We start from the raw sequence: 24,011 nt of genomic DNA on the forward strand, positions 1-24,011 counted from the left end.
AATTTGTTATTGACACCAGTTACTGCAAGAATCCTGACTGTCACTGGGGTTCACTCTGGTTTCTCCTCTCAGTTCACCCCACCTCTCTGCCCCGCCCTTTCCTGTAGCTCCTCCTTTCCTAATGGCTAAGAATCCACTAACTCCCAGCCCAGGCTGTGCCGTTGGGCCTCAGGCCTGTTATCGGTTGCCCCAGATGCTGTTGACGGAATGCCCTGGAGGTTCTCAGAACACAGCGTGCCCGGGGCTAAACTCACCCTGCTGACAGGGGGATCCATGTCCACTCACACACATCCATTTGTCTGTCCATCCACCCACCCACCCACCCATCCTTCCACCCAACAACAAAGATGCTAAAACTATCTTAAATTTACCGGGCGCTTGCTTGGCACCAGGTGGAGTTCTAACTAATTCACCTGTACTAACTTAGTTAACTCTCAAAACAAATCCTATGCGATAGAGGTAGCGTTATCGCCACCATCTTAAAGACCAGGAGATGAAGGCCCGCAGGGGTTAAATCACCTGCAGTCGGTAAGTGGAGAAGCCGGAACTCCTTGCTGTTGAGGCAGGAGATCAGGGCATTGTCCCCTGGCCCCACTCTCCCTGATCTGTCACCACATCCAGCTAACTCTGCCTCCAAAGTCACCTCAAACTGGCTCATTTCTCTCATCTAATTTACCTCAGGGCACTGCGGCCTCTGGTCTCTCGCGCTCTTTTCCCCTTCGATGCTCAGTCGGGTCTGCCCTGCTGGGTGACCCTCCACAAGAGCCCGCGGCCCAGGCAGGGGGGGACCTTGCTGAGAACTCACGCACGTGCTGTGGAGCTGGGCCACGCGGGTCTCTCGGGACCCTGTACTCAGCTCAGTGCCTGGTCCCCTGGGCACTTTGTAAACACCGTGGAATGAAAATAGGCACAAATGACAGCTTGGGAGTCACCGGGCGCCCAGCGCACTTGGACTCGGCCAGTGGCTTTCGGGAGGAGGTGTCCCTGGTGTCCTGAAGCCCCCGGTCATGAGTGTCCTCTCCCTGCAGTCCACTCTAATGGGACAGCTCCTGCAGTCTCAGCGCGGGTGAGGGCGCGTCAGACACCGTCAAATGCCTGAGGGCCTTTCATTCAGCTCAACACTTCTGTCCACCCCCCCAACAGTCTGAGTCCCCCAACCCTCTCTCTTGGATAAAGAATACCCAGGGCTGGGGGAGCTGGGGGACTCTGGGTATCTGTCCCCACTCTCGCCCCAGGTGGTTGCCCCTAAGTAGGGAACCATCTGCTGATGCACCCTTGGCCCTGAAGCTGAGGTCAGTTTGGGGTGGCAGAGGTACAGAGCCCACCTTTCAGGCTGCCATGATGAGTCTGAGGTCTGGTGGGAGTGGGGTTCCTTCTGGCAGGCCTGGGGGGCCCAGTCTACTCTGTGTCCAGCTGTCCCAGCCCCAGTCAGCAATATGGCCTTTGGGAAGAGGCTGAGGCTGTGGGCACGTGCTGGGCTGCCCCAGGAGGGACCGGGAGGGACTGTTCCCATATTGGACTGGCCCTGGGAGTCCAGTGTGGCAGCCATGGGGTCCCCCCCTCAGACCTCCCTGCACAAGAAGCTACCCAAGGGACACCCCTGGCTGCACACCTGCAGGACCTACTGTGGCATCCACGGTCCACCCTGCCTTTCCCCAGGCTCTGGCCAAGGGCTGAGCCCAGGGCTGCCAGAGCCGGGCCGTGTTGCAGACACGGAACTCACCAAGTGAGCAGCTTGTGCCCGGGTCCCCTTGGCCTGGCTAAGATGTCCTCAGGGCTTCCCTGGGCCTGAGACTCGTCCTCCTCTCTCCCCTTCCTGCTCATCCAGGTGCGTTCTCTCTCCTTCACGGACTGTCCAGGAGGATCAGATGCCTACTCAGCCTGAGGAGGGGACAGTCCCCCCCAGCCAACGGGTTCCTGCACCTCCCACAGCGCTGGCAGTTGTCCGGGGTGGGATGCTGCCCAGGGGAAGATGCAGCTGCCCCGGCAGCAGCTTTGGGGGCTCTGGGGACAGTGCTTAGAAGGCCTGAGTTCCATGCTCAGCCCCAGGGTCTGAATCAGTCACACATGGGCTCTGGCCTCCTAGTTGGCAAATGGGGGCTGTCTGGGCCTTGCTGGAGATCCCTGTGGGCCAAGGCCCCACCTTGGTCCAGTCGGATCATAACTTCCCAGTCCTCTGTGGGATTGATAGGATCCCAGGGCAGAAGGGCCTCTTGAAATCATCCAGCTCTACCACTTAAATTTACAAGGAGGCACAGAGAAGTTAAGTATCTTTCCTAAAGCCACACAGTAGGTCTGAAGCAGGCTGTCAGGACCATGGCCTGTCCTGGGCTCTCCTCATCTGACTGGCTGTTCCCCTATGACCTCAACAAAATCAGAGGCTTCTTCCTCCAAGAGTCACACGAAGGTCAGAGCTCAGCATCCACCTCTCAAACCCATAGCCCTAGAACCCCAGAGCCCCCACCTGACGTGGTAGGGCCCTCCCCAGCCTGGTGTGACCACCCTTTCTGGATCTGCTGTCCCTTCTGGCTCCTCCCAGGTCCCCGTGAGCCTTTTCCCTTGTCCTCCTGAGGTCCTCTCTTCTTGCTGATGGCCCAGGGACTTCTCTGAGAGGCTTCCTGGGCACCAACTCAGGAAGCCCACCCTGGGCCCCTTGGCGTGAAGCCCCACTTCTGCATCACGGCCTGGGCAGGGGCCTGGCTCCATGAGCACCCCCGCCTTAGAGCCAACCCGCGCGCGCCTCAGGGCTGGGGGTCAAATCTTGGCTGCACCACTGGCCGGGCGGCCCGCTCGCTGAGCTCCTAGGGTCGGGGCAGAACGGGTTTCTGAGTCAGACCTGGGTTTGAGCCACAGCCTGGCTGGGGCAATGGCTTCACGTCTCTGGGCCTCAGTGTCCTTGTGTATAAAATGGGGGATTAAAACCCACTTCAGATATCTGAGGATGACTCTGGATAATGTACGGAAAACCCGGGACAGTGTGTGGCCCAGTCTGTCCTTATCCTCTGAGCTGCCCCTCCCATCCCACCCTGCCTTAGGGTCTGGCTCAGGGGTGGGCACCGGAGATGTTTAAAACCCTGCTGTGGAACTGTGGGGTGGCACCACAGGAGGCCACCTGGGGGAGACCGAGTGAGCTCAGAAAGGCAGACCTAGCTCTGGATTCCCAGGGGGACACAGCAAGGGGGCCCAGAGGTGGGGGCGCAGAGCTGGAGAGACAGCAGAGGGAGGCCGTGGCAGGGGGTGGGGAAGGAGGGACAGAGGGGGACCCCAGGAGGGAGGCTGGTTAGAGACCCAGGAAGAGACCCAGCGGAGGTGACGGCTCTGAGTGGCCGCTGAGGAGATGTGCAGAGATGAGGGACATCCCGGCACTCACAGGCAGAGTCGGGGATCACAAGTCCAGCAGATGGAGAGAGGGAGGGAGGGGGCTCTCTGAGGGGCACCAGTTTGCAGGTCCTCTGGGACAGACTGACTGACTCCCCACCGTGGGGAGATTTCCTTTTTCCAAGGTCACATCCATTTGTGAGCCCCATGAATGCCACCCTGGAGTCCTGCTGCCCAGAGCTACGGCCAAGGAGCTGGCTATGCCCCAATCGGTGGGGGCTCTGGGAGCTCTGAAGCTCTGGGACAGGCCATCCAGAGACCCCCAGGCCCTGGTGAAGGAGCTGGGGGTGGGGCAGGGGAGGGACATCTGTGCTCTTGTCTTTCAGGCCAGCCGGCTTTGAGGGCTACTGGAGAGGGAGGAGGCGAGTGGTCAGCTGCGTGAGTCTTTCTGGAGTGGAGAGTCCCTTCTGTGTTCTTGGCTTGAAGGTCTCCATGGTCAGGCAGCTCCCAGCTCCTCAAAGCCTGCTCCGATGGTGAGAAGGTCCTCGCCGGGCTGACACTGTCGCTGTGGCAGTCTCGACCGTGTGGCGTGTGCATGTCTGAGTGCGTGGGCAGGGAGCCAGCTGTAAGGCAGCCCGAGGCCCTGGGCTGCCCAGAGAGAGAATTCTAGCAACTTTTCTCTGTACCCCCAAAAGAAGCAGAGGTGGCGTTTCTCTTTTCCCCTTATTTGATCATAAGCAATTTCTGCTCCGCACAAGCACTTCCGACAAATCCATTTATAGGAGATGCTGGGAAATCAGTCCCTACCTCCCTCCGAAGAGGGCAGTTGGAACCCAAAGCGGGTCACTCATGGTGGAGTGGCAGGCCGTGGGGTGGGGAGAAGCTGACAGAACAGCTCCCCAAGCCTTTGTACCGTGAGCCTCAGCACCAAGCAAGTGCCAGCTCAGGGAGCAGGTCCAGCTGTGGGTGGCTTGCTGTCGGCCATTGGGCAAGTCACCATCTGAGGTTCTGGACCTTAGACCCTCCTTAGGACCTGGACAGGCCTTAGATCAGGACAAGGTGGTTGGACTCCTGAGAACCCAGTGGTCTGAGGCCAGGAGAAAACCAGACTCTTCAATCTGGAAGGAACAGGAGCGTTCTTGGAGCCAGAGGCCTCTGACCCTCTTTCATCCAGTTTCCTCGGTGACAGGTACAGAAACAGGTCTGGGCAGAGGAGAGCCTGGCCCGAGGCCCACAGCAGGTTAGCCTGGGGCCTCCTGCCACTCTGTGTGCTTAGCTGGGTCTTGAGGGTAAGTTCTGGCAGCCTCCCTGATGGAGGTGAAAACTGAGATAGGTTTTAGAGGAAAGAGAGCAGGAAGAGGTGGAGGGGTGGGTGTAACTGGCAGGTCTTCCAGAAGCCCCGGGCAAGGCCGAGTGTCTGGGTGGGCCGTCCTGTGTTTGGTCCTTGATGGACAGTGATGGAGGAATCCTCTCAGGCCGAGGCTTAGCCGGGCTGGACACAGCTGTAAATCTGTGTAATGTAAATGCATCCCAGGCCCCCCAACCCCCACAACCCAGAATAGGCAGCAACATGTCATTTTAACAAGGCTGCAAATTCCTTGTCACCCAGGAGGTTGACAGCCGGCACCACCTCACTGAATCCCAGACCCCTCAGCAGCCTTCCCGGACTGTGGAGTGGGTGCAGAGGGCACAGGTAGCAAGTCCAATCCACAAGGCTGGGGAGGGGGTGGCCAGCCTCTGAGGTTTGGTCTCCCAACCCCCCTCCCTCCCTCTGGTCTCCTGGGCTCTCTCCTCTGGGAGCCAATCCACTGTCCTTGAGTCTTCTGGGCCAATTTTCCTGTCCAGATCTCCACCCACACGGGCGCTGCTACCCAAACACTGCCTTCTTTCCCTTTGACTATCCAGAATCTTTTTTTCAATAACTTTATTTTGTTAATTTATTTATATATGGTGCTGAGGATCAAACCCAGTGCCTCACACATGCGAGGCAAGCGCTCTGCCACTGAGCCCCAGCCCCAGCCCTGACTATCCAGATTCTTTCTTCAAGAAGACTTCTGCTTCCAGGAAACCTCCTGTGCCCCTCCTCCCCCTCCTCCTCCTTCTCCTCCCCCTCCACCAGGGAGCTGTGCACCCACGGTGCCTTCTGATGCCAGAGGTCTGGCTGGTGGCTGCCCGGAGCACCTGACAGGATTACAGAAGGCGGCCTGCAGGCTCCTCTACTGAGGCAGATCTGTGGTGGATTGGTGATGTCTGCCATGGTCAGGGGTGGGGCTGGAGAGCCTGTCTGCTTCTCACTTCTTTAATCCCTTCTGCCCAGGGGAGGCATATCCTCCTGACAGCAGGCACCCCGCCTCCTGCTTCCTGTGTCCCTCCTCATGCTAGGCACACATGAGAACTTCGAAAACCCCAGTCAGTGGAGGGGTAGAGAGTAAAGTGCTGCCACTTCCCTCGAGTTGGGGAACTGAGTCATAGGGTCTGGAGGGGAAAAGGCCTTTCCTCGTGGTCCCGGAGGAGGGAGGGCGGGGAAGGCCCTGCAGGGGACCCAGGGAGCCCCTATGTCCTGATGCAGAGTGTCAACACTGGGAAGTCACTGGCAGTCATGGTTACTGAGCACCTTGAATGAAGATGAAGGAGAGGGGTCCCAGAGAGATCAGGGGCTGGCGCCAGGAGGCAGGGCTCCCCTACCACAGGCTTCCTGGCCGCCGGGTCTGCCGGGGAGTGTAGCGTACAGGGAGAGCGGGGGCCGCTGGCCTGGGCTCTCGCTAGGGCCCTCCCTGCCTGGGGACAAGACACCAAAAAAGACTCTCAGGACCCTGTGGCACCACCCTGGGCCAGCATAGCTCCCTGCTTGGCTTCCTCTCCTCCCAGGTGGATGCTTTTTTATCCCACCCTTTCTGAGATCAAGACTCAGGCGTGGGGAGCCCCAGCAGTGTAAGGCCATGGCCCAGACCGGGGCTTCCAGGGTTTCAGCTTGGCCACTGACTGGAACCCTGGGCCTCTTGCCCACTGAGCCTCAGCTCCCTGGCCCCCAAATACAGGTGGAATCCAGGCGACTCCAAAACCTATGTGGTGTCAGGTTCTCGCTTTGGTGTAAGTGGCTGGTGGCAGAACCACCCCGGCAGCCATGTTGCCAGGCAGGGGAGCACCTGAAAGAGGGGGTAGGAGGCTGGGGTGCTGCCAGGACAGGGCAATGGTGTGGTCCAGGGAGGCCTGAGGGCCTAGACACCAAGCCGCCTCCACCTTCCCCTCCCAGGCCAGCCCCTCCCCCTCCCCTCCCCTCCTCCTCCTCCTCCCCTTCCTCCTCCTCCTCCTGCCCTCCTCCTCCTCCTCTTCCTCCTCCTCCCCCCTTCTCCTCCTCTTCCTCTTCCCCCTCCTCCTCCTCCTCTTCCTCCTCCCCCTCTCCTCCTCCTCCTCTTCCTCCTCCCCACTCCTCCTCCCCCTCCTCCTCCCCACTCCTCCTCCCCCTCCTCCTCCCCACTCCTCCTCCCCCTCCTCCTCCCCACTCCTCCCCCTCCTCCTCTCCCTCCTCCCCCCCTCCTCCCCCTCCTCCTCCCCCTCCTCCCCCTTCTCCTCCCCCTCCTCCTCCCTCTCTTCCTCCCCCTCTCCTTCTCCTCCTGCCCTTCCTCCCTCTCCCCCTCCTCCCTCTCCTCCTGCCCCTCCTCCTCCTCCTGCCCTTCCTCCCTCTCCCCCCCTCCTCCTGCCTTTCCTTCTCCTCCTCCTCGTGCCCCTCCTTCTCCTCCTCCTCCCTCTCCTCCTCCCCTTCCCTGTCTTCCTCCTGGGCACCTCCTCCTGCTCCCCTCCTCTGTTCTCCTGCGGCAGCTGTTAATTCCACCCTCTCTCAGTGGCGTTTGCTGTAGAGTTGGCCCCCAGCCAGATTTGCATTGATGGTTTATTGATTTAATTAAGCAGGGGCTGTAAGCGGTGTCCCCCTCCTTGGTGTGAGGCTGGGCAGAGCCAGGATGGGCATTCACAGGGCAATTGGCTGTTATTAAATACCCAATGAGGCTGCTGGCTTCAGGGGCAGCCTGTTTGGGGACCGTGGTTCCTGCGACCTCCGTCTGACCGTCCCTCTGGAATTCTAGCAGCGGTGCCATTGCACGTGGTGGGCCCAGCTCGATCACAGCTCAGAGCCTCTGCCAGGGCAGAGGACCTTGAGGATGGTGGCAGAAGGGCCAGGGAGCCTCAGCCCTCCCTCAGGCTAACCCCTGCCCTGGTCTGGATCTGGCTCCCGGCCCTCCTCCCCGGGTGTTCTGCCCCCAGCTCTGCAGAGCTCCTCTTTCCTCCTCCACCAGAGCCGCAGTCCTGGAGACACGTGCCCGCGCTCCCTACCCACTCTTGCTTGGCATCTCCAGATGCCAACACGGAGGGGCATTTGCTGCATCTGCAAAAGAGGAAGGAGTGACTTTAGATGATCTCCATACTCCCCACCGCCTTCCCCCGGCTGAGTCCCGGCCCAGCCCCACCTCGGCTGCTCTCCTGCGCTCTTTCTGGATGTCAGGATGAGGTTGCTCAAAGCCCTGTCTAGCTGTGTCTTTCTGCGCATGCCTGGGGAGACATTCTTAAGTTGGGGGTGCGGAGCGCTGGGCTGGTAGTGTCCTCACACCCCATGGGGCCAGCCAGTCCACAATGGCTCTGCCAAACAGACTCCTCGTCCCCACCTAGGAGGCTGAGTGGCCTGCCTCAGGTCACACTGAGGTGCAGAGTTTGGTTTGAGTCCCAGGAGGGGTGACAGTTAACCTTGACATTCTCCCCACCCCGCCCATCCCCAGAGCTCCAAGGAAAGGTCTGCCTGGGCAGTGGGAGGAGCCTGGGGAAAGAAAAGCTACAGGAGGTCTTTGACCCCATCCTTTGAAGAGGAAGACTGAGGCCCAGGTTGGAGGGTCGGAGCTCTCCACACTTCCCTGGGAAGCCGGGAGGTGGGCGAGGGGGCAGAGCCTGGCAGTGGTGTCTGCAGGAGCTGGGTGCGGGGGACATACCTCGTGGCTCAGAGCCTAACAGAGCCCCCGAGAATGCCGAGGCCCAAGTGCCAGGTTTCTGTTCTCGCGATTAAAAGGCTCAGGGGTCACTCCAGTTGAACTGGGCTAACTGGGCTGCACAAAATAACCACTCAAGAGACACAATACCTTTTTCTTTGGGTTCGCTTTGACGGCTCCTCTGACCTTAAGGGTCCGCAGGAAGAGAGAGCGAGAGCACGCGCTGACCCCTTTTATTGAGGAGAAGCTATTCAAATGAGGCAAGGGGTCAGGTTTCAGGGGGCTGAGTCTATCTTCATGATGTCCACTGTCAGCAGGGTGACTGACACCTGGGTAGGCCACACCCAAGGGCACAGTAAGAGAAGGGGACACACAGAAGGCACTTCCATGGAAGATTCTATCCTAAACAGGGCAAGGGGTTATTACAAAGGAACAGGTGAGCACAGCTTCACCCTGGGGCTGTAGTAAGATACACCCATGCAGGAGACACCGACACCGACCCTCCCTTGACCCTCGGACCCAAGAAGGATGGGGAAAGCTCTGCCACATTTCTGCGACTGAGTGCCTCAGCACTCAGCCGGGAGTGTGACTCAGTCAAGTGCAAGGTTGGTCTCCCACACCCAAGGTCACACAGGCCTGGTGGTCTCTCACGGGCAGGGTCAAGGGTGTTGCCTCAGTCACCAACCTGTCTGCTCCCAGGCCTGGGCACGCTTCTGGAACCCTGGACGATGTAGGTTCCCAAGCCCATTTCCCCAGCTTAATGCTGTCCAGAGGGCCCAGCCCATTCCTGCCAAGCTGTCCCAGGCAAGTGGCCACCACCCGTGGTGTGATGTGATCAGGGCTGTTACCAGATGGGACTCCTGCCACCCGCTCAGCTCTCTCAGTCTCAGCCCCCTGCTCACCCTCCCTCTTTTTATACCTAGCCACCTGGACCAAGGTGGGCAAAGTTAGCTTGCTGGGGACCAGGTGGGCATGGAGGGCGGGCAGGAGCTGCCCCTTGAGCCTAAGCTAGCAGCACATCTGCCCCGTCTCCCACCTTGGCCGCTGCCTCCCACCCCAGCCCCACTCAGCCTCTCATGCCTGGCTGCCTGCTTCTTCTGGAATGTTCCTCGTCTCTCTCCTCCCCAGTCTGCCTAGTTCTCTTTGCTGTTTTTCTCAGCTTCCTGCATCTCGGCTTCTTCCTCTCTCCTCCCTCTTCCCTTCCTGGGTCTCTCGGAGTGGGTCATCTGGGCCCCTTAGTGTGCTCAGGACCCCTGGGGGAGGGGGAGCCTAGATGGGATCGCTGGGCTCAGGGTGCAAGGCGGGGGGACTTGCCTTCCCTGGCCGGCCTCCCTGAGCCTCTGCCTCCTCATCTGCAAAGTGGGCAGAGGAGCGGTGGCTGGACTGGGGGGTGAAGGCTGAGGACAGTGCTCTGCCATGTCCAGGTTCACAGCTACCACCTGTTCCCAGGCCTGGATGCACCTCAGGACTCCCGGCAGCCCTGGAGGATACAGCTTCCCAACTCGTTCCCCCAGCTTGAACCTACCCACTGGGCCCCATCTGCATCCATCGAGTCGTCCCAGGGAAGTGGTCTCCACCTGGGGGCGACATGATCACTTGCAGGTCAGTCACAGATGGGGCTTCTGACACCCGACTGAATCCTAAGCTCAGTTTGCTCATCTGCAGAACAGGGAGAGTAAGGCCTTCCTGGGCCCCAACAGAGATCCTGCAGGGCCCTTGGTGCATCCTCCAGGATGCCAGAGAGGCACAGCCCTGACCGTGGGCTGGCTCCTCCTACTGAACCCAACCCTGCCACACCTTTCCTGGTCCCGCCCACGCCCAGCACCTACATCCAGGTGGTTTGCTCACTCTTCCTCACCTGCAAAGTTGCAAAAGCTCCCAAATTGGTCGTTCCATCTCTCTTGCCCTGCGGTATTTCTTGGTATAAAGTGCTCATATTCTCAGTGTATAGCTGATGGGTTTGTACATACAATAAACTGCAAACGTCCCACAGATGCAAGACTTCAATAGCCCAGGAAATGCCTTGTGCTCCTTCCAGCCAATAATCTCCCCAATCAATGCTATTGAAAAACCACTATTCAGACTTAAACTCCCAGAGTTAAATTCATTTTTCCTTGAGCTTCACACAGGTCTCCTGTCTGCCTTCCCTAGACCCATCCATATGGTTGCATGCATCTGTACTTTGTTCTTTTCCCTTGCTGAATAGTATTTCATTGATTGATTGTACCATCATTTATTTATCCATTCTATAAGAGATGGGCTTTGGAGTTGTTTTCTGTTTGGGGCTATTAGGAATAAGATGTTGATGACCATTTTGAAGATGTTCTTTGGCAGTCATCTGCTTTCATTTCTCTTGGGTAAATACTTAGGAGTGGAATTGCTGAGTTATACACAGGCATGTACTTAGCTTCAATAAATATTGCCCAACTGTTTCCCAAGGGATTAGACTAATTAATACTGCCACCAGTGGTGTATATTCATTCTGGTAGCACCACATTCTTGCCGACACTTGGAGTTACCATTGTTTTTTAATCTTAGCATGTTTGGTGGGAGTATAATAGCATCTCATTGTGATTTTGTGTTTCCTTAATGATCGATGAGGTTGAGAACTTTTCTCCTAATTATTCCATAGCTGTATACTGTCTTTGTAGAGGGCCTATTAAAGTCTTGTCAAAGTTGTAAGAAGTGGATCATCTGATCTTTTTCTTGATTTAGAGTTTCTTCTCTCTCTCTTTAAATATTCTAGACTTGAGCCATTTATCAGGTATGTGCTTAGGAAAGGTGCTTTTCTGTCTTCCCCGACACCTACCTCCCTACCCTCTCAGAACCCCTTGCCACCCCCCAAAGTTTCCGGGGATCTCAATGTGGGGTGCCCCCTACTAGGTGAGACTTCACCTCTTTTCCACGTCATCAGGGCTTGCTCTCCAAGACCCAAATCAAAGTCCACATCTAGAAAACCAGCCTCTTTCTCCCTTCCCCACCGTGGCTACTCTGTTCTTCGAGCATCACTGGACTCCCTAATGGAAGGATGAGGGGGTGTCTTGGTTCCCGTGTGCACCACTGGGGCAGGGACGGTCTTCTCTCCGCCACTCTGCCCTGCGCCTCCACGATGCTGGACCTCAACCAACTCTGTGGTGGAATTCCAGAGGCGGGGGAAGTAGACTGAGGAGGTGTGCAGGGGCAGAGGGACAGACTGGGGCAGTCCCAATCCCACCTGTTGATCCTGCGGGGTCCTCGGCATCCCCTCCCGGAGTCCCAGTGGAGGGAGGCGGGAGAGGAACCAAGGGATGAAGAATAGGTCACTGTGCCCGGGACAGTCCTGGGTCTGGTCTGGACCGGCCTCCAGGGTGCTGCGTGCCCTCAGATGAGCCCCTTGTCAGTTTTCTCCTACGTTAAGTCGGGAGGACAGACCTCCCTACACCAGATTCAGAATGTGACTCCAGAGGTTCAGAAAAGCAGCTCCCGTCCTCCTGCCGCCTCTGCCTGCAGGGGGCGCGTCAGCCTCACCTCAGCCCTACGAGGGGAGGACGGGGCTCAGAGGCACTGCGCATGCTCAGAGGGGCCGGGGCGTGCGGAGCCGACACCTGCCTGATATTAGCATCAGTACACTCCAGGTGGTGTCCTAACGTTCTTTTCTGTCCTTTTCTGAATGTTCAAAATATTTCGCAAGTAACATTTTTTTTCTTTATTGAAGTATACTCGACAAATAAAAATCGTATTTATTTATGGTGTCAGTGTGACGTTTTGATGTATGCACACAGGGTGAAATGTTACCACCATCAAGCTAATTAACATATACATCACCTTGAATAATTACTTCTTTTTTCAGTGGGAACATTTAAAGATCTACTTTCTCAGCAATTTTCAAGTACAGTATACAATATATTATTATTAACTATACTCACCATGCTGTGCAGTAGATCCCTAGAACTTATTTATTCCATCTAACTGCAATTTTGGACCCTTTGATCCAATCTCAATTTAATTAAAAAATTCTTAATTAAAAAAAAATCATTCTGGGCACGGTGGCGCACGCCTTTAATCCCAGAGGCTCCGGAGGCCGAGGCAGGAGGATTGTGAGTTCAACGCCAGCCTCAGCCATTTAGCTTGGCCCTAGAGCAAATCAGTGAGACCCTGTTTCTAATAAAATATAAAAAAGGGCTGGGGATGTGGCTCAGTGGTTAAGCACCTCTGGGTTCAATCTCCCAGATTCCATATCAAAAAGAAAAAAAAAAAAGAAAAAAGAAAAACCAAACAAATCAACAGCATAATTTGGGCTCTCCTGACGCCCAGCCCCAGGCTGCCTGTGAGGAGTCCCCCCGTGGCTTGCTTGGGCCTTGTGGGTGGACTGGGCTGTCTTCCTGGCACGCTGTCACCTGTCTCCGCACCCTCCACACGTGGCCCCTCATCAGAGGACTCTGTGAACCACTCCAGAGACAGCTGGCTGAGGACAGGTGTGCCGGGGCAGAGGGACAGTGACTTAACACCTGGGACTCGGCCCCAGGGTGTGGGTCAGGCCTGGGGCAGTGGCAGAGAAGGAAGTGACAGAGGAGCTTGGCAGACCTCCAAAGGTCACAGATAAACCCACACAGGTCACAGCACTCAGGTCTCACCGAACAGATGGGAGACTGAGACACAGAAGGCACAGAGGACTTGTCAAGGTCACGGGAGAGGTGTGGGGGTCAGGTTTCCACCACTGACCTCATTTCCCACTTGTCCCCCAATTGCTGGAGTCCAGAGGCTTCCCCTTGACGCAGTCCTGTGACCCCCCAGGCCTAGGCTGGCCTCTGTGCCTGCCCTCTGGGCTTGGAGGTCTTTGGAGTCATGGGGAGTCTCCAGAGGGGCTATCCCGAGGAGCAGGCGTCCCACGCCTACCCAAGTATTCTGGGTTGCCTGTGTCTCTGACCTTGGCTGACCTTCCTGATCTGGGGTACCTGGAACAGTCTGAGATGACCTGAGGCCTGGGCTTCACTGGGGACTTGCTCCAGGCTGATCTGCAGGACCTGGGGTGGGGGGCCTCCTTCCTCCTGCCCTGGGGACAGACAGGGAACAAGCTCTGCTGCTAATCTCCTCTGGGTTCTTTAGTGGTGGGAAAGAGACCTCGGTTTCCCTTTCTGATAGGAAGGATCCGCCAGAAGCTACCCAAGAACTTGGCGCTCCTTCAGGAACCAGCACCTTGGGTGGCGTAGGGGGCCGGAGCCAGCTTCCACCTGGGATCGTGTGGGAAAGGAGACAACAGCTCCTGCCCAGTCAGCTGGGTGGGGCCGATGGAGGCCACAATGGGCCATTGTGGGTTCTGGAAGGAGGCCAGACATAGGAGCGTGCCCTGCCCTTCCGGATTCTTCTCTAGAAGGACAGCGAGTGCCTCTGTCCAACCCGGCTCCACCAGGTCCCCCTGCCCCCAGGCCTGCTGTCCACATGCAGCTGTGTCTGCCCGGTCACCCATTGGTTTGGAGAGGTGGAGGGTCATCTGCCCGTTTAGCAGATAAGGCAACCGAGGCTCAGGGAGGGAAGCGCCAGGTCAGAGTCCTAGGAGCTGCTGGGTGGGGTGTGAGTGCTTCCCAGACTCCGCCACCTCCAAAATGCCTGTCCTGGTCTCCTTGTCCTGACTCTGCCGCCTTCCCAGGGGGAGCTGAGGCAAGAGCCGCTGTGTCCACTGCTCCTGGCCTCGGGTAACCTCTGCTGCCCTGCGCCAAGGGCCTGGTTTCTTCGGGATCTGCGGGGCCTGCTGGGGAGAGAGTCTTCCCAAATCAGTGTGCCCCATGGTGACGCTGCGTGGGGCCAACACACTGTGCCCCTGTCTCTATTGAGAAGGCCCGTGCTGACCTCAGAGTGCTGCCCATGCCCTGAGCTGGGGACACTCCTCCGTCATCTTGGCCATCCAGCGGCCCTGTGCTCTCCTGCCACCTCCCCAACAATCTGACTCTGTTTGTCCCCACACCTAGTTCTTGTCCCCCAGGGAGGGTGCACACCAGGCAGCCACAGCCCCCCGCCCCTTTGCTATTCCTGAACCCACCCAAGACTGTCCTCCACGTCCTCCTCCAGGGAGCCTCGGATCCCCACATGGACCTGCGGGTCAGCCTGTGAGCGCCCAGGGACCCTGGAGCCCCTTGGAAACCGCTCCCTGGGAGCCCTTAGGGCAAACCCAGGTCACGCACGCCCTGGAGGTGCACAGTGTGTGTGAGAGGCCAGGAGGACAGCTGGGGCCTTCAGTACATCCCCTGCCTCTGGGAAGGCTAGCCTCTGCCATGGAGGCCACAGCCCAGGCACCTTCTTCGTTGTCTGGGCTGGTTGGGACCTCTGTACCTGGGGACTCTGGGGACCCTGGGGAGAGACACTCTGAGCTGCTGGGCCTAGAACTGGGGCATAACTCACCAGCCTGACTGACTGATTCTCCCGAGTCTCGTCCAGCGCTCGCTCTGCTGTGGGGCCGGAGGCTGAGCGCGCAAGCCCATCTGGAGGTGTCCAGGGACCTGAGCAGAGACACACCCCCTAAGGCTCCTGGCAGCTCTCAGGATAGACCCCGACTGCCACCCGTGGCCTGGAGGCCAGAAGGATCTGACCCAGCCCACCCCAGCCTCACTCTGGGCTCTTCCTCCCCCCAGGCTCCCTCCTGGTCATCTCCTCCTGGACCCTCTCCCCTCTCCCAGCCCCCCTCATCGGGGATGCGGTCATCCTCCAAGCTCGGCTTCAGGCCTCACCATCCCATCTCCACTGGCTTCGGACTCCCTCTGCTTCTCCTCTGTAGCCGCCACCTCAGTCCCCATGACATCGGCTGTTCAGTAGCTCCCCTGTGGCCTTGTCCCACGCCGTGGACTCTCTGTGACAGTGTGGGCCCTGCCCCTCCTCGAATGGATGAATGACAAAATGAACGTGTAGAAGAGACTGAGGGGGACGGGGTGGCACCGCAGGTCAGCCAGGAGGCCCGTGTGGATCCAGGCCAGCGAGCGTGGGTGCAGGAGCCTGGGCTTGTCCTGAGTGGTGAGTGTGGAGGGGTGGCCCCTCTGGACCAGGGCTTGGTGGTGAGAAGTGGTCAGAGCGGGCTGGGTTGAGGGCGGCCCATGGGCAGGTTGGTGCCAGTACACGGGAAAGAGATTTTTGGCTCGAATAACCGGGACGACAGAGATACAGGAGAATGCAGAGCAGGTTTAGAAGGAGGCGTGGGGTCCAGTTCTGACCAGAGCTACCTGCGAGTCCCCGCATGGGGGTGAATGGTGGGCAAATGTGAGAGTCTGGAATTCAGGGCACACGTGGCCCAGGGGACAGAATTGTTAGGTAGATGGAATTCAAAGCTATGAGTTAGATGAACTTAGAAAAGACATGGGAAGCCTGCTCTCTGGGACTTTTAGACTTAGAAGGTCAGGGCTGGAGGACACAGGGAGCAAGTGGCCACAGGACAGGGGAGAAGGCGCAGTGGCAGGTGCCCGCTGGTGGGAGAGGAGGGCTGGGAGACCCCAGGAGGCCAAGGCAGAGCGGTGCAGAGGCAGAGTGAGGGATGACAGTTGGGCTGTCCTAGAGGGCTCTGCGCATCAGCACGGAGAAGGGCCGTTTCATCTGTGGGCACTAGGGAGCCACTGATGGTTGGTAGACACGGCAGGACGAGGCCCACTTAGGAACTGCACAGGAGAGAGTCAGGTCTGGAGCAGGGGACTAGGCTGAACCAATGATAGGGGCTTGACAAATCCCAAGGTGACCTTGGACTTCAGCTCTCTTTTCTGTCTAGAGGGGTGAAAATCCTAGCCTTGCACCATAGGAGCGTCTGGTCAGGGGCGCCCACCTGGGAGCCACAGCCTGCCATTCCAATTCTGGCCGCTAGGTGGCAGCCAGCACCTGGCTCCCCACCACAGACCTGGGAAGGGCCCAAGAGGACTTGCCTGTGTGGGGACCAGGCTCAGACCCCTGTCCCAGGGTCCAGCTTCAGGGTGGCACCTTCTCTCTTTACTGTCCCACCATGTGCTAGAAGCTCGCCATCCAGGCTGCCTGTGTGGGGCTCCCCTCTGGGGCAGTTCTGGGGCAGGCTTGGGGCGCAGGGGACCCTCATGAGGTTTCCATGTCACCAAAAAATCGGAGCATTGGGGACACCTTTACACTGGACATTACTGTCTTTAACCGGAAAATCAGACTTACCCAGCAACCCTGACCCTGCCGCGCTGGCCCTCTGAGGAGCAGGGCTAGTTGCTAGTTGTCCCCAGCCCAGGACACAGACCCGGGCCGCCAGGGCTGAGGTTGACGAGGTTTCAACCATGACCACCTCCCCGGAAGCCTGTCCCCCTGTAAGTCTATCCTCCCTAAGGGCACGGGCTGGACTCTGAGGCTGCGGAGGTCACTGGCTGCTGCCCTCGCATTCTCTGGGACTCACGTCCACCCTCCCAGGCCCAGACCACTGGCTCCTCTCTGGATCCTTTGTAGAACCTGGTGGTCAGGCCACATGGAGTCCCCAGCTCCTGCCTGCTCCAGGAGCCTGCCCTTTGCTTGTCCCTGCTGTGACTCTGGCTGGACATTGTACAAGTCACCACCCCTGACTGGATTGTGAGGGTCCAGAGGGACGGTGGCTCCAAGTCCCCGCGGGCGTTGGCAGTGAGCCTTCCCTGGGGTTGGAGTATGCACGAGCAGGACACGGAGAAGGACGGGGAGGAGAAGAGGGCACATGGGCAGGGAGGCGTGCGCCGTGGGCAGGGTTCTGGGGGCGACCACTGGGGGCCAGGAGGGAGCCTCAGCCACGTGGACACGCCGCCCTCCCCTCACCTCCAGGGAAGGTGGGGCTTTAGGTGGAGACTGGTTGGCCTCACCCCTTGCTGGACGCCAGGTGTGGAAGCTGAACCCGAGAGGGGCAGCGATAACCCCAGGACACACAGCATCCTGCCCCCTGTCTGACCTGTCCCCCTGGGTCCTCTAGTGCTGGTCTGCCTCTGGCTCTTGGGTGCTACCCCTGTCCCTCAGGGGTCCCTAGCAGACCCTGAACAGGCCATCTGCAGGGACGGAGCCTGGATCCTGAAGCCGTGGCCTCCTCCCTCTCACTAGGAAGAAGACTCATGAGGCAGGTGAGTTGGTTTAAGGGAACTGCAGTCTTTTTATCACCTTGATGGCCACAATGGATTTTGTTTCAGGGAGGATCTGGGAGACTTTAATTAAATCAGGAACTCAGGCCCCGCCAGATTCCCGGCTGCTTATCAGCTTCTTAGGGCCGTGATTCATTACCCAGGATTACTTTTTCTCATCCCTGAAATAATCTTTAAAGGCCTCTATCAGGAGATTAAAGCCATAAGTCAGACCCACCCACGTGGCTGCTTTGTTTCCTGGGCACATGGGCAGTGTGGATCCACCCAGAGGACCGGCCGGCGCTGCCCAGCCTGGTGGCCCCTTTGCTGCCTCAGGTGAGTAGGGAGGATGGTCATCGGGCTCCCTGGCTGGGCAGAGGCTCTGCTGGAGTCCTGGGTGCCAGGGAGCTCAGCTGGTGGAGGGGCCCATGGCTCCTCTCCTTGTTTCACTTAATACTCATGCTCTGGCCCCCTCCTGGCCTGGGTGCTGGGCAGACAAGACGAGTGGCTGCCTTCTGGGGATACAGACGGGTGGGCAGTCCCCCTCTTCCTCTCTGTTCCAGGGGAGCAGGGCTTTCTCCCAATGGGCGCCAGGATTGATTTTGGGGGGGGGCAGGGGGTGCTACTGGGGATTGAACTCAGGGACCCTGAACCACGGAGCCACATCCCCAGTCTTTTTTTCGTATTTTATTTATGGACAGGGTCTCGCTGAGTTGCTCAGGGCCTTGCTGAGTTGCTGAGGCTGGCTTTGAACTTGCGATCCTCCCACCTCAGCCTCCTGAGCTGCTGGTCTGACAGGCGTGTGCCCCGGAGCCCGGCTCAGGATTGCTGACTGGAGGTCGTGGGCTCTGAGCTCCTCTTGAATGATTCACCGTGACTCTCCCCTGAGCAGCTTGCCAAGAGGAGGGTGGCCTCCGTCCAGGTCACCAAGCCCTAGAGGATAAATGAAGCCCCCAGTTCAGCCTCTAATGTGGGCAACGGCAACTATGGGGATGGAGAGGGAAGGCTGGGCTCCCTGGAGGAGGTGGTGGTGGGGACGCAGGCTGCAGAGGGCTTGGACCTGGAGCAAGACCTGCCCTTCTCTGGTTCCAGAAAGGGGCCGAGGAGATCCTCAAGCCTGGGCTGCAAGTGCCCACCATGACTCACTGTGAAGTTCACTAAGTTGCTGGCCACTCAGCCAGCGTCCAAGGCTTTGGCACAGTGACCATATTGTGTGATGTTGCTTCAGGTAGGTCGCTGGTGAGGCACCAGCCTTCCTCTGACTGGCTGGGCAGGGGTGTAATGGGGACATCTCCCAGGAAGGTTCCCTGGTGAGTCTGGCCCAGGACTCAGAGCTACTTCAGGCCAGGGACAACAGGGGCACCCGTGTATATGCTGACATGTGAGGGAAGGATATATGTGGAAAGGATTTGGTTCTAGGTCACAGAGATGGGGAAAGGGGACCCAGGGAATCCAGAGCCTGGGATGAGATTCAGCCCCCTGTCCCCAGCTTGATCCCTCTCCATTTGAGCATGATTTTTCTTCCTGTTCTCTTCTAACCCCTGGGCCTTTGCACATGCTGTTCCCTGCCTTCCTCTACCCCCACATCACCTGAGTCATCCAGCAGTCTCAGCTTCTGCCTCCCTGCTCTAGTGAGGCCAGGTTCCTGCCCTGCCCTCCTAGCTTGGTGCCCTCTTCCCCAGGAGCTGATTTTCATTGTGACTTGGTGGGGTCATGCTCCCTTTGGGCAGCCAGGCCTGTGGCTTTTGGGCCACTCTGCAAGGGAAGTTGTGCTGAAGGAGAGGGGGCAGGCCACACTGGGGGACGTGTCCTAGAGAGGGAGGCATCCTCCTGCTCACAGCTACCTGAACACACAGGGGACCTTGGGGTGCACAGGGCTGCAGGGGACAGGTTGGCAGGGAGGGGTCAGAGGGGTCACTCCCAGCTCCTTCTCACGAGGCCCTTGCCTGGGCAGCACAGGAGCCCATGGGAGAGTCTCCCCAGACCTTCCTGGGAGTGGGGGGACAGCAGTTGAGCAGGCAGAGCCCGAGCACACGAGCAGTCTGGCCCAACAGCCTGTGACTCTGTGCCACTTCCCGGCCTGAGTGGTGGTATTTATGTCACGACCGGTCCGTGTCACCCTGAGGAAGCAGGGTCTGTCCAGTCGAGGCAGGATTTCTGCACCCTCTGCTCCGTGCTCTGCGTGTGCTCGGAGAGCCCTGGGCTGTATGAGACAGTGATGGAGTCTCGGGGGCTGCGGCCTGACCTGTGGCTCATGCCCAAGTTGAGGGGTGAGACCTGGCCATCGAGAGGCAATTAGCTGGTGGCCCCCGGAGGGCAAAGGCCTTTGCTTGAAACCATAGCTCCTGTTTATTGGCTCTCTGCGTGCCCCTGAACGTGGTGCTGGAGACACTGTGCACGGCTTCTGAACCTCACAGCGACCTTCCCAGTAGCTGCCACTATTCTGCTTAAAAGTGACAGCACTGAGCACAGGGCACGTCATTTATTGGCTCACTCAAACATGCTTTGACTGTTTTGGTACTGGGGATTGAACTCAAGGGCGCTTAACCTCTGAGCCACGTCCCCAGCCCTTTTTATATTTTATTTAGAGACAGGGTTTTGCTAAGTTGTTTAGGGATTCACCGAGTTGCTGAGGCTGGCCTTTTCCCTGCAATCCTCCTGCCTCAGCCTCTGGAGCCGCTGGGAGCTGAGGTGTGAGCCACTGTACCCAGCCAACCGTGCGTCCTGCAGAATCTTTTTTGTGAGCCCTCCTTGTGCGAGGCACCTGCTGGGAAGCTGGGGGGCTGGTGGAAGCTCTGCTTGGCTGGGCCCAGACCTTGACCTTGTCACTGCTGCTCAAAAGGTGGCACCTCGCTGGGACTTGATAAAGGCCCCCGTGTTCCTGAGTGAAGAGCCCAAGGAGACGACAGTGCAGGGGACGGGCTCCCGGGTGGCTGGGCTGGACCAGGGCTGGAGGCAGAGCCTGGTCCGTGGGACGTGTGGGCTCTGATCTTGGGCTGGTGGCGGTCCTGGGCCCCTTGCCTCACAGTCTCCACGCCCACAGGATCCTGCCTGAAGACACAGAGCCTCAGTCCTTCTGTTCCTGCCTCCCCTGGGCCCTCAGTGCCCCACATCCTCAGGCAGCAGCCCGGCCCCCTCCGTCCCTGCCTTGGAGACGGCACGTTGGGCTCTCGAGACTTCACCGAGCGTCTCGTGTGACATCAAGCTGGCAGGCGCCAGGCAGCACGGATGGTCGAATAACGAAGCCCACGTCTGTCGGTGTCCAGCTCAGTGTCCACCCCGATCCTCTCCCCACCTTCCCTGGGGAGACCGTCCAGGGAGTCCCTGCAAAGTGGTCACAACACATGTGTCCTTGGCTGGAGGTGGCAGCGGGAGAGCTGAGGGCCACAAAGGAACACACCTTGGGAGTCCCCGGCTGGAGTTGGCCTCTCAACTGCTCCGAGCCTCAGTTTCCCTCCTGTGCTCACAGGGGCTCCTGAGTGTCCCCCGCACGAGGCTTTGGTGAAGGGGACAGAGATGGCTTGCTCAGAGCCCCCAGTGCAGCGTGGGCACAGGGCAGGTGGGGTGACATGCCAGGGCTGAGAGGAAGTGGGGTCACGTGGCGCCCTGCTGCAGAGCGACAGTTGAGCAGCACTCTTCACGGTCCTGCTGCTCCTGGCCCCGGGGAAGGGAGGCATGGGCTCGGCCAGGAGATGGGGAGGTAGGGCCAGGTCCCGTCCTCGAGCCTCGGTTCTTTCTTTATGAAGCAGGAGGCTGACCTGCCACTGCTCACCCTCCCGGGCCCCCCAAGAGCTGGAACAAGGTCTGGGTGGGGGGGGGGGCTAGAAGCCACAGAAGTTCCAGGAAGTTCCCCTGCACAGCCCCCCACCTGCTCATCTCCGTCTACACTGCAAGTGGCAAAAAGGAGGGGTGCAGAGGGGGCCTCAGCTGGAAAGCTCCCATCCTGTGGGTTCCGGCTCCTGCCCACTGGCCTCCTGGGCTCCGGCCCTCGCTGCTCCAGGACCTGCTCTCGGGTTGTTCTCTGCTGTTTGAGTGCCCAGGGTCCAGCGTGATGGCTCCCGAAGCCCCGGCACCACCAGCTCGCTGGGCCACGGCTCTGACCTCCGCGCCTGCTTTGTCACACTGCTGCAGGATCCAAAGTGACCGGTGTGGACATGGTGGGCACGCAGCCCCCCGTGACAGCTTGGGGAGGAGCGGGCCCCGGGCTCTCCAGGGCCTCCCCTTCTTCATCAGCAGCTCCCTCATCTGGGGAAAGAGGAGAGCGGACCTTAATGGAGGGTCAAGGGGGGCCACTCTCGGGGCCGGCCTCACCCTCTAAGGTCAGTGGTGGACAGGGCTGAAAACCGAGGCAGTCAATTGTGTGCAGGTATGAGTATGTGATGACGAGTCCATCGTTATGTATAATCACATGCACCAGTGAAACTACGGGAAAGAATAAAACCCTGGGCGGGGAGCGGGGGGAGCTGCAGAATCCTTCTTCTACTTTGGTACCAGGGATTGAACCCAGGGGGGCATAGCCACGGAGCCACATCCCCAGTCCCCTTTTGTACTTTATTTAGAAACAGGGTCTTGCTGAGTTGCTTAGTGCCTTGCTAAGTCGCTGAGGCTGTCCTTGAACTCACAATCCTCCTGCCTCAGCCTCAAACTGCTGGGATGACAGGCGAGCCTCACTGCACTGGCTGCAGAATCCTTCTTAATCCAGGCGCCGGGGATCAACGTGGAGGGCTTGAAAGGGCTGAAAGAGTTCGGAGGTGGGGAGGCTCAAGCATGTCATGTGGGAAGAGAATCTGAAGCTGCTGTATAAAAAGAGGAGGAAGAAGAGCAGGAGGAGGAGGAGGAGGAGGAGGAGGAGGAGGAGGAGGAGGAGGAGGAGGAGGAGGAGGAGGGATATGGTGATACCCCATGTGCCCAGTTTTCAGATCATTTTCACCCTGGGGTTGGGATACAGAAGGGCCCGTTGCGGGCAGGGTGGCCCACACATGTAATCCCAGCAACTCGGGAGGCTGAATCAGGAGACTCACAAGTTGGAGGCCAGACTGGGCGACTTAGCATGATCCTGTCTCAAAATAAAAAGCGCTGGTAGCTTAGTGGGTAGAACATCCCTGGGTTTGATCCCAGTTCCACAAAACGACTAACCGACCCAACGGCCAGTCTCCAGAGAGGTGCAAGATGGGAGCCTTGGGTTTGGAATCCCTGTTATCTTCTCCGTCCCTTGGTCTCAAAGGCGCTCCAACACTTGTCACTGCCATCTCCTTCATTGAGGCCTCCTCTGTGCCAGGCCTTGAGCCCCAGATGTACACCTGGGATCTCTAAATCCCCCCGGTCACCTGCATCCCCATTTTACAGATGGTGAGGCAGAGGCTGCTGAGACACTGTGACTTGGCGGCCAACGACGGCACAGTTAGATAGGAGCTGAACCTGCAGGGTCCCCGTCTGTTCCTCCTGGATACACCCAGGCCACCAGCCAGGTCCCCAGTATCAAGTGAATTCCGTGATTTATAAACGCAGCTGAGTGGCGTTTACAGAGCATGTCGGGAAGTGATAAAGCACACCTCTGCCGACTCACGGAGCAGCAGGGTGCAGCCTCTCGCCTCCTCCTCTTTCTGTAGCAGCCACGGGTGGCTGGCAGCCAGGAGCTGCTGGGCTTTTACAGGACAGGTTTGTAGCGCAGAGACGGGGACAGGGAAGGAGGGAAGTGCTGTTCCCCCTGGGGCTCAGACAGGGACTGACAGGCCCTGGGAAGCCTGGGCAGTGGCTCTCCACCCTTGCCGAGCCCCAGAGGGAGCCAGCAACCTGGCTGGGAGCTCTGCGTGGTGGCAGGCACCTGGTCTGCGGCTCTGGGGTGGGGTCTCGAGAAGGCGCCACTGTGATTCTGGTGGGCAGCCTTGGGCTGAGGACCTTCAAGAGCCATGGGACGGTGGGCTGGTGAGTTCAGGAGTCTGCGGTGCTTCCTGGTCCCCGGTCCTTGCCTGGAAGCAGAGTCACCTGGGCCCAGGTGTCGTGAGGAGCAGGAGGAGACACCTCCAGGCCCCGCTGCCACACAGAGGCAGGCTCAGCGTCAGACGCCAGAGGGCGGGGGTGGCATTTAGGGCCTGGAACCCTCTGTGCCTCCCTCTCCTCCCCCACGTGGAATCTGCTGCCAGACCCTCGAGAGCACAGCGTCCCTGTGTGTCTAGGGCCTGTGCCTCTCTCCTCCACTCTCACCTGCTCCCACCACTGGGGTCACTCCCTGCCTCCAACCCCCCAGGAGGGCATGGGTGGCCTGGTGGATTCAGACAGAGAGGCCCCGGGGTGAGGAGGTGAGGGGTGAGGGGGTGAGGGGGTGAGGGGGTGAGGGGTGAGGAGGTGAGGGGTGAGGGGGTGAGGGGGTGAGGAGGTGAGGGGTGAGGGGTGAGGGGTGAGGGGGTGAGGGGGTGAGGGGTGAGGGGGTGAGGGGGTGAGGGGTGAGGGGGTGAGGAGGTAAGGAGGTGAGGGGGTGAGGGGTGAGGAGGTAAGGAGGTGAGGGGTGAGGGGTGAGGGGGTGAGGGGTGAGGGGGTGAGGGGGTGGGGTGAGGGGGTGAGGGGTGAGGGGTGAGTGGGTGAGGGGGTGAGGGGGTGAGGAGGTGAGGGGGTGAGGAGGTGAGGGGGTGAGGGGTGAAGAGGTAAGGAGGTGAGGGGTGAGGGGGTGAGGGGTGAGGAGGTG

At 59.0% G+C, this 24,011-nt stretch overlaps 1 long non-coding RNA gene across 1 annotated transcript in view; it reads right to left on the reverse strand.

Annotated features, from left to right (window-relative positions):
- Positions 1-18,032: 18,032 nt before the first annotated feature.
- The window catches only part of LOC143638015 (uncharacterized), an 8,243-nt gene continuing 2,264 nt past the window's right edge, over positions 18,033-24,011 (reverse strand). The window contains exons 2-3 of the long non-coding RNA XR_013154529.1: positions 21,198-21,574; positions 18,033-18,262 (exon numbers count right to left, since the gene is read on the reverse strand). This is a non-coding gene — a long non-coding RNA (uncharacterized LOC143638015). The remainder of the gene's footprint in view (positions 18,263-21,197; positions 21,575-24,011) is intronic.

Source organism: Callospermophilus lateralis, chromosome 15, assembly GCF_048772815.1.
Source record: "Callospermophilus lateralis isolate mCalLat2 chromosome 15, mCalLat2.hap1, whole genome shotgun sequence".
Taxonomy (NCBI): Eukaryota; Metazoa; Chordata; class Mammalia; order Rodentia; family Sciuridae; genus Callospermophilus; species Callospermophilus lateralis.